Raw genomic sequence first — 10,358 nt, forward strand, 5'->3', positions numbered from 1 at the left:
AGTCAATTCCATTCCACTCCATTCCACTCCACTTCTTTCCACTCCATGCCATTACAGTCCACTGCATTCCATTTCATTCCACTCCACCCCGCTCCACTCCACTGCATTCGCTTCCATTCCACTCCATTCCGTTCCACTCCACTCCATTCCATTTCATTCCATTCCATTTCACTCCATTGCATTCCATTCACTTCTTACGACAGGATATCACTATGTCACCCTGGCTGGAGTGCAGTGTCACAATCTCAGCTCATATTACATGTCAACAGTACATTCCATTGAATTCTATTCCATTGCATTCCATTGCATTCTTTTTATTCCGTTGCATTCAATTCTATTCCATTTCATTCCATTCCATTCCATTCCATTCCATTCCATTCCATTCCATTCCATTCCATTCCATTCCTCTCAATTCCATTCCATTCCACTCCATTCCATTCCATTCCACTAAATTCCACTACACTACACTCAATTCTAGTCTATTGCACTCCATTCCATTCCACTCTGTTCCATTCCACTCCATTTGATTCCATTCCTCTCCACTCCATTCCGCTGCACTCCATTCCATTCTGCTCCATTCCCCTCCTCTCCATTCTATCACATTCCACTCCACTCCACTCCATTCCATTCCACTCCATTTCACTCCACTCCAATACATTTCATTCCACTCCATTCCATTCCATTCCATTCCATTCTATTCCACTCCATTCCTTTCCATTGCATTCCATTCCATTCCACTCTGGCCCACTCCATTCCACTCCACTCCTCTACGTTCCGTTACATCTAATTCCATTCCACTGCATTCCTATCCTCTCCTCTCCAGTGCACTCCACTCCAGTCCATTCCACTCCTTTCCATTCCATTCTGCTCCATTCCACTGCAATGCACTCCACTGCATTTCATTCAATTCCCTTCCATCCCATTGCATTCTTCATTCCACTCTGCTCCAACTCACTCCATTCCACTCCACTCCACTCCATTCCATTCCATTCTACGGCATTCCATACCATTTCTTTATTTCGAGAATATCTCACTCAGCCAGCCAGCCTGGAGTGCAGTGGCCACATCCCACCTCCCGCTCCGTTCCATTCCACTCCGCTCCGCTCCTTTCCTTTCCGTTCCATCCACTCCACTACTTTCCATTACTTCCGATTCCATTCCACTCCATTGCACTCCTTTCCACTCTACTGCACTCCTCTCTACTCCATTTCACTGCATCTGATTCCATTTCGCTCCATTCCATTGCACTCAACTCCACCCCACTCCAGTCCATTTCATTCCATTCCATTACATTCCCTTCCTCTCCGTTCCACTCCAATCCACTTCACTCCACTCCACTCCACTCCAATGCACCCCATTGCATTCCATTCCATTCCACTGCATTCCATTCCATTCCTTTCTTTCGAGAGTATCACACTGTGTCACCCATCCTGGAGCGCAGTGGTACAATCTCAGCTTCCATTGCGTTCCATTCCATTCCATTCCATGAGACTCCTCTGCACTCCACTCCATTCCATTCCACTTCACCCATCGTCACTCCACTCCACCCCTTTCCAAACCACTCCACTCCATTGCATTCCACTGTGCTCCATTCCATGCCACTCCGTTCTATTCCTCACCACTCCAATCGACTCCACTCCACTGCATTCCACTCCCCTCCATTCCATTCAATTCCATGCCATTCCGATGTATTTCACTCCACTCCACTCCACTCAATTCCTGTCCATTACCCTCCTGTCAAATACATTCCACTCCAGTACACTCCATTCGATTACATTCCACTCCAGTCCACTCCACTCCTCTCCATTCCACTAAATTCCATTCCATTTCGTTCCATTCCACTCCCCTCCCTTCCATTCGTTTCCACACCATTCCACTCCACTCCATTCCATTCCAATCCACTCTAATCCACTCTACTCCACTCCTTTCCACTTCTTTCGATTCCTCTACTTTCAACTCCACTCCACTCCCTTCCACTCCAATCCAATCCATTCCATTCCATATAATTACACTCCCTTCCACTCTACTCCATCCACTGTATTCCAATCCACTGCTGTTAACTCCACTCTGCTCCCCTCCATTCCAATCCACTTCATTCTACTCTACATCTCTCCATTCCATTCCTTTCCACTTCATTCCAATCTACTCCATTGCATTCCACTCCACTCCATTCCACTCCTTTCAGACCTTTCCACTCCATTCCATTCCTCTCCACTCCACTCCATTCCACTCCATTCCACTCAATTCCATTCCATTCCATTCCCCTCCATTCCACTCTACTCCATTCCATGCCATTCCTTTCCAAACTATTCCACGTCACTCCATTCCATTCCATTCCAATCCATTCTAATCCACTCCACTCCCTTTCCAATCCACTCCATTCCATTCCATTCCTTTCCATTCCATTCCATTCTACTCCATTCCTCTTCCCTCCACTCCACTCCACTCCATTCTTTTCCTCTCCATTCCACTGCACTCCAATCTTTTCCAATCCAATCCATTCCATTCTATTCCATTCCATTCCGTTCCACTCCATTCCATTCTACTCCTTTCCACTCCAATCCATTCTTTGCATTCCATTCCCTTCCACTGCTTTCCATTCCATTACTTTCAATTCTATTCTATTCTCCTCCGTTCCATCAACTCTACTCCACTGCACTACATTCCATTACATCCGAATCCATTCCACTCCATTCCACTCCTCCACTTTGCTGCAATGCTCTCCTCTCAATTCCACTCCTTCTCATTCCATTCCGCTCCATTCCACTGCTATCCTCTCCACCTCAATCAACTCCGGTTCATTCCATTCCATTCCATCCCATTCCATTTCTCTCCATTCCATTCCACTCCACTCCACTTCACTCCAATCCACTCCATTCCATTCCATTCTACTCCATTCTATTCCATTCCATTCCATTCCATTCAATTCCGTTCTGTTGTACTCCATTGCATTCTTTTCCTTTCTTTCGAGAGTATCTCACTCTGTCACTCAGCATGGAGTGCAGTGGCACAGTCTCAGCTCCCGTTCTGTTCTGTTCCTTTTCTTTCCGTTTCACTCCATTCAGCTCTGCTAGGCTCTGCTCCGTTCCATTTCCTTCCATTCTACTCCAGTCCACTCAACTACATTGCGTTACATCCAATTGCATTCCACTGCTTTACACTCCTCTACACTTAACTGCATTCCACTCCACTCCATTTCACGCCATCCCCTTGCATTCATCTCCACTGCACTGTATTCCGCTCCACCTCACTCCGCTCCATTTCAATCCATTCCATTCCATCTCATTCCAGTTCTCTCCATTCCAGGCCACTCCACTTCACTCCACTCTGTTCCCATGCAGTCCACTCCATTCCATTCCATTCCATTCCTTTCTTTCAATGTTATCTCACTCTGTCACATAGCCTGGAGCACAGTCGCACAATCTCCGCTTCCGTTCCATTCCATTCCATGCCATCCCATTCCATTCCACTACACTCCATTCCGCTAAAATCTACTCCACTGCATTCCACTCCACTCCACTCCATTCTATTGCACTCCACTCCACTCCGTTCAATTCCATTCAATTCCATTCCTTTCCACTTCACTCCACTCCACTACATGCCACTCCATTCCTCTCCATTCCATTCTGTTCCATTCCTTTCCACCCCACTCCACACCATTCCACTCCACTCCATTCCATTCCATTTCAGTCCACTCCACTCATTTCCACTCCAGTCCACTCCATTCCACTGCACTATACTCCATTTTATTCCACTCCCCTCCAGTTCACTGCACTCCAATCCTTTCCATTCAATTTCAATCCACTCCATTCCATTCCTTTCCACTACATTCCTGTCCGTTCCCTTCCATTCCACTCCATTCCACTCCCCTGCAACCCACTCCATTCTACTCCAGTCCATTCCACTCCATTCCATTCCACTCCATTCCAATCCACTCTTTTTCATTCCACTCCTTTACCTTCCACTGCATTCCACTCCACTTAACTCCATTCCATTCCATTCCAATCCTTTCCTCTCGACTCCACATCACTCCACTCCTTTCATCTCCACTCCACTCCACACAATTGCACTTCCCTCCTTTCGATTCCATTCTATTCTCTTCCTTTTACTCCCCTCCATTCCACTCCACTCCACTCCATTCCTCTCCATTCCACTCCATTCCATTTTATTCCATTACATTCCACTCCATTGCTTTCCCTTCCACTTCATTCCATTCCATGCCACTCCACTCCACTCCACTCCAATCTGCTTCATTCAATTCCTATCCACTTGTCTCCATTCCCTTCCAATCCACTCCATTCCATTCATTTCCACTCCAATCCACTCCCCTCCACTCCTCTCCATTTCACTCCATTCAATTCCATTGCAGTCCATTCCGTTCCACTTCATTCCATTAATCTCCATTCCAGCTCATTCCAATCCAATCCACTCCACTCCATTCCATTCTGCTCCAGTCCACTCATCTCCCTTCCTTTCCACTCCACTCTACTCCACTCCATTCCGTGCCTTTCCATTCCATTTGGTTCCATTCCATTCCACTAGACTAGACTCCAATCCACTCCTTTAGATTCCATAGTACTCCATTTCACTGCACTCCAATCCACACCTCTGCGTTCTGTTGCATTCCCTTCCATTCCATTCGACTGCTCTCCATTCCACTCCACTCCACTCCACTCCATTCCAATCCATTGGGTTCCATTTCACTCCATTCCATTCCATTCCACTCCATGCCACTCCACTCACCTCCACTCCCCTCCACTCCACTGCATTCTATTCCATTCTATTCCATTCCAGTCCACTCTACTCCTTCCAGTCCTCTCCACTCCATTCCATTCCACTCCACTGCACTCCACTGCATTCCATTGCATTCAATTCCCTTCCACTCCACTCCACTCCATTGCAGTGCACTCCTCTCTATTCCACTCCACTCCATTCCATTCCATTCTATTGCATTCCACTCCATTCTATTCCGTTTCACTCCATTCCACTCTACTCCACTGTACTACATTCCCTTCCATTCCACTCCTTTGAAATCAGTTCTTTCCTTCCACAGAATCTCACTCGGTCACTAAGGCTGGAGTGTCGTCATACCATCGCAGCTCACATTTCTGTTCTCCATTCCATTGCATTCCATTCCATCCCATTCCATTTCTTTCTATTTCACTCCACTCCACTGCATTCCATTCCACTGCATCCCATTCTATTCCACTCTGTTCCTCTTCACTCCACTCCATTCTACCCCTGTCCACTACATTCCATTCCATTTCACACCACTGCATTCCATTCCATTCTTTCGACACGATATCACTGTGTCAAACAGCCTGGAGAGCTTAGGCACAATCTCAGCTCACATTACATCTCAACTCTCTATTGAACTGCATTCTATTGCATAAAATTCCATTGCATCCCATTCCATTCCTTTGCTTTCCATTACATTCAATTCCATTCCATTCCACTCCTTTCCGCTTCACTCCACTCCAGTACGTTCCTTTACATCCGATTCCATTCCACGCCATTGCACTCCTCTCTACTCGACTGCACTGCACTCCACTCCACACCATCCCATTACTTTCTGCTCCATTCCACAGCACTACACTCCTCACCACTCCACTCCACATCATTCCATTCCTTTACATGCGATTCCGTTCCATTCCATTCCTCTCCATTCCACTGCACTCTACTTCAGTCCACTCGAATCCACTCAATTAAAAATTCTTTCCATTCCATTTCTTTCTTTCAAGAGTATCTCACTCTGTCACCCAGCGTGGAGTGCAGTGGCACAATCTCAGCTCACATATCATTCCATCATTCCATTACATTCCATTGCATTCCATTCCATTCCAGTGCACTCCACTCCATTCAATTCCACTCCACTCCACTCCAATACGTTCCATTCCATTCCATTCCAATCCCTTCCATTCCACTCTGTTTTATCGACAGGATCTCCCTCTGTCACGCAGGCTCCAGCGCCGTGGCCAAATCACTGCACATATTTCTTCATTCCATTCGATTCAATTCCATTTCATTCCATTGGATTCCATTCCACACCACTCCGTTCCATTCCACTCCACTCCGTTCCTTTCCTCCCCATTCCATTCCACTCCATCCCACTCTCCTCCACGACACTCCACTCCATTTCATTCCACTCCACTACATTCCTCTCCACACCACTGCACTTCATTCCATTCCATTCCATTCCATTCCATTCCATTCCATTCCATTCCATTCCATTCCATTCCTTTTTTTACACAGGATTTCATTCCGTCACAAAGGCTGGAGTGCAGTGGAACAATAACAGCTCACATTTCCTTTCAGCAGTCCATTGCATTCCATTCCAACCCATTGCATTCCATTCTATTTCACTCAACGATACTCCACGCCACTCCGTTCCATTCCACTCCGTCAAATTCCATTCGTCTCCATTCGACTCCACTCAACTCCACTCCACTCCATTCCATTCAATTCCATTCCACTTCATTCCATTTCACTCTATTGCATTCCATTCCTTTCTATCCACAGGATATAACGTGTCACCCAGTCTGGAGTGCAGTGGCACAATCTCAGCTCACACTACATCTCAACTTTCCATTGTATTATATTCTATTACAATGGATTCCATTGCATTCCATTACATTCCACTACTGTCCACTCAATTCTATGCCATTCAACTCCGTTCCACTCCACTGCACTCCACTTCATTCCACTCCATCCCATTCCTTTCCACCCCATTCCACTATAATCCATTCCACCCCACACCACTCCAATTCATGCCATTACGTTCCATTTCATTCCATTCCTCCACATTCCACTCCACTAATGTCCACTCTGTTCCATTCCATTCCACTGCGTTCCATTCCATTCCTTTCTTTTGAGAGTATGACACTCAGTCACCCTGCCTAGAGCACATTGGTAAAATCTCAGCTCCCATTCCATTCCATCCCATTCCATTCCACTCCACTCCAGTCCACTCCATTCTGCTCTGCTCCATTCCAGTCCATTACACTGCACTCCATTCCCTTCCACTACACTCCAATCCACTCCACTCCACTCCACTACTATCCATTCCATTCCACTCCATTCCATGCCATTCCACTCCACTCCATTCCATTCCTTTCCTCTCCGCTCCACTCAATTCCATTCCACTCCACTTCACTCCAATCCATTCCACTCCTATCCACTCCACTCCATTCCATTCAATTCCATTCCATTCCATTCTATTCCATTCCACTCCACTCCATTCCATGCCATTCCACTCCATTCCATTTCATTCCATTTAACTCCATTCCACTCCAGTCCACTAAATTCAATTTCACTCCGTTCCACTCCTTTCCACTTCATTCCATTCCACTCCATTCCACTCCAATCCATACGACTCCATCCCACTCCTTTCCATTCCTTTCCACTCCACTCCACTCCAATCAACTGCGTTTCTCTCCACTCCCTTCCATTTCGTTTCATTCCACTCCACTCCACTCCACTCCATTCCACTCCACTGCATTCCATTCGATTCAATTCCATTCCACTCCATTCCATTCCATTCCAGTCCGTTCGACACCATTCCACTCTAATCCACTCTACTCCATTCCACTCCATTCGACTCCATTCCACTCCGTTACCTTCCACTCCATTCCACTCCTATTCACTCCATTCACTTCCACTCCACTCCACACCACGATATTCCATTCAACTCCACTCCACTTTACTCAATTCCATTCCACTCCACTGCCCTCCACTCCACTCCATTCCATTCCATTCCACTCCACTCTACTCCAATGCATTCCATTCCACTCCGCTTATCGCCACTGCATTCCATTAGTCTACTCCATTCCATTCTATTCCATTCCCTTCCACTCCGCTACATTCCACTCCAATCCACCTCATATCTTTCCATTCCATTCCACTCCATTCCATTCCATTGTACTCCATTGAAGTACATTCAGCTCCATTCCACTCCACTCCACACCACTCTACTCCACTCTACTCCTTTCCATTCCTTTCCTATCCATTCCATTGCATTCAATTCCACTCCATTCTATGCCAGTCAATTCCATTCCACTCCATTCCACTCCACTTCTTTCCACTCCATGCCATTACAGTCCACTGCATTCCATTTCATTCCACTCCACCCCGCTCCACTCCACTGCATTCGCTTCCATTCCACTCCATTCCGTTCCACTCCACTCCATTCCATTTCATTCCATTCCATTTCACTCCATTGCATTCCATTCACTTCTTACGACAGGATATCACTATGTCACCCTGGCTGGAGTGCAGTGTCACAATCTCAGCTCATATTACATGTCAACAGTACATTCCATTGAATTCTATTCCATTGCATTCCATTGCATTCTTTTTATTCCGTTGCATTCAATTCTATTCCATTTCATTCCATTCCATTCCATTCCATTCCATTCCATTCCATTCCATTCCATTCCATTCCATTCCTCTCAATTCCATTCCATTCCACTCCATTCCATTCCATTCCACTAAATTCCACTACACTACACTCAATTCTAGTCTATTGCACTCCATTCCATTCCACTCTGTTCCATTCCACTCCATTTGATTCCATTCCTCTCCACTCCATTCCGCTGCACTCCATTCCATTCTGCTCCATTCCCCTCCTCTCCATTCTATCACATTCCACTCCACTCCACTCCATTCCATTCCACTCCATTTCACTCCACTCCAATACATTTCATTCCACTCCATTCCATTCCATTCCATTCCATTCTATTCCACTCCATTCCTTTCCATTGCATTCCATTCCATTCCACTCTGGCCCACTCCATTCCACTCCACTCCTCTACGTTCCGTTACATCTAATTCCATTCCACTGCATTCCTATCCTCTCCTCTCCAGTGCACTCCACTCCAGTCCATTCCACTCCTTTCCATTCCATTCTGCTCCATTCCACTGCAATGCACTCCACTGCATTTCATTCAATTCCCTTCCATCCCATTGCATTCTTCATTCCACTCTGCTCCAACTCACTCCATTCCACTCCACTCCACTCCGTTCCATTCCATTCTACGGCATTCCATACCATTTCTTTATTTCGAGAATATCTCACTCAGCCAGCCAGCCTGGAGTGCAGTGGCCACATCCCACCTCCCGCTCCGTTCCATTCCACTCCGCTCCGCTCCTTTCCTTTCCGTTCCATCCACTCCACTACTTTCCATTACTTCCGATTCCATTCCACTCCATTGCACTCCTTTCCACTCTACTGCACTCCTCTCTACTCCATTTCACTGCATCTGATTCCATTTCGCTCCATTCCATTGCACTCAACTCCACCCCACTCCAGTCCATTTCATTCCATTCCATTACATTCCCTTCCTCTCCGTTCCACTCCAATCCACTTCACTCCACTCCACTCCACTCCAATGCACCCCATTGCATTCCATTCCATTCCACTGCATTCCATTCCATTCCTTTCTTTCGAGAGTATCACACTGTGTCACCCATCCTGGAGCGCAGTGGTACAATCTCAGCTTCCATTGCGTTCCATTCCATTCCATTCCATGAGACTCCTCTGCACTCCACTCCATTCCATTCCACTTCACCCATCGTCACTCCACTCCACCCCTTTCCAAACCACTCCACTCCATTGCATTCCACTGTGCTCCATTCCATGCCACTCCGTTCTATTCCTCACCACTCCAATCGACTCCACTCCACTGCATTCCACTCCCCTCCATTCCATTCAATTCCATGCCATTCCGATGTATTTCACTCCACTCCACTCCACTCAATTCCTGTCCATTACCCTCCTGTCAAATACATTCCACTCCAGTACACTCCATTCGATTACATTCCACTCCAGTCCACTCCACTCCTCTCCATTCCACTACATTCCATTCCATTTCGTTCCATTCCACTCCCCTCCCTTCCATTCGTTTCCACACCATTCCACTCCACTCCATTCCATTCCAATCCACTCTAATCCACTCTACTCCACTCCTTTCCACTTCTTTCGATTCCTCTACTTTCAACTCCACTCCACTCCCTTCCACTCCAATCCAATCCATTCCATTCCATATAATTACACTCCCTTCCACTCTACTCCATCCACTGTATTCCAATCCACTGCTGTTAACTCCACTCTGCTCCCCTCCATTCCAATCCACTTCATTCTACTCTACATCTCTCCATTCCATTCCTTTCCACTTCATTCCAATCTACTCCATTGCATTCCACTCCACTCCATTCCACTCCTTTCAGACCTTTCCACTCCATTCCATTCCTCTCCACTCCACTCCATTCCACTCCATTCCACTCAATTCCATTCCATTCCATTCCCCTCCATTCCACTCTACTCCATTCCATGCCATTCCTTTCCAAACTATTCCACGTCA

This window comes from Pongo abelii, chromosome Y (genome assembly GCF_028885655.2).
Source record: "Pongo abelii isolate AG06213 chromosome Y, NHGRI_mPonAbe1-v2.0_pri, whole genome shotgun sequence".
NCBI lineage: Eukaryota > Metazoa > Chordata > Mammalia > Primates > Hominidae > Pongo > Pongo abelii.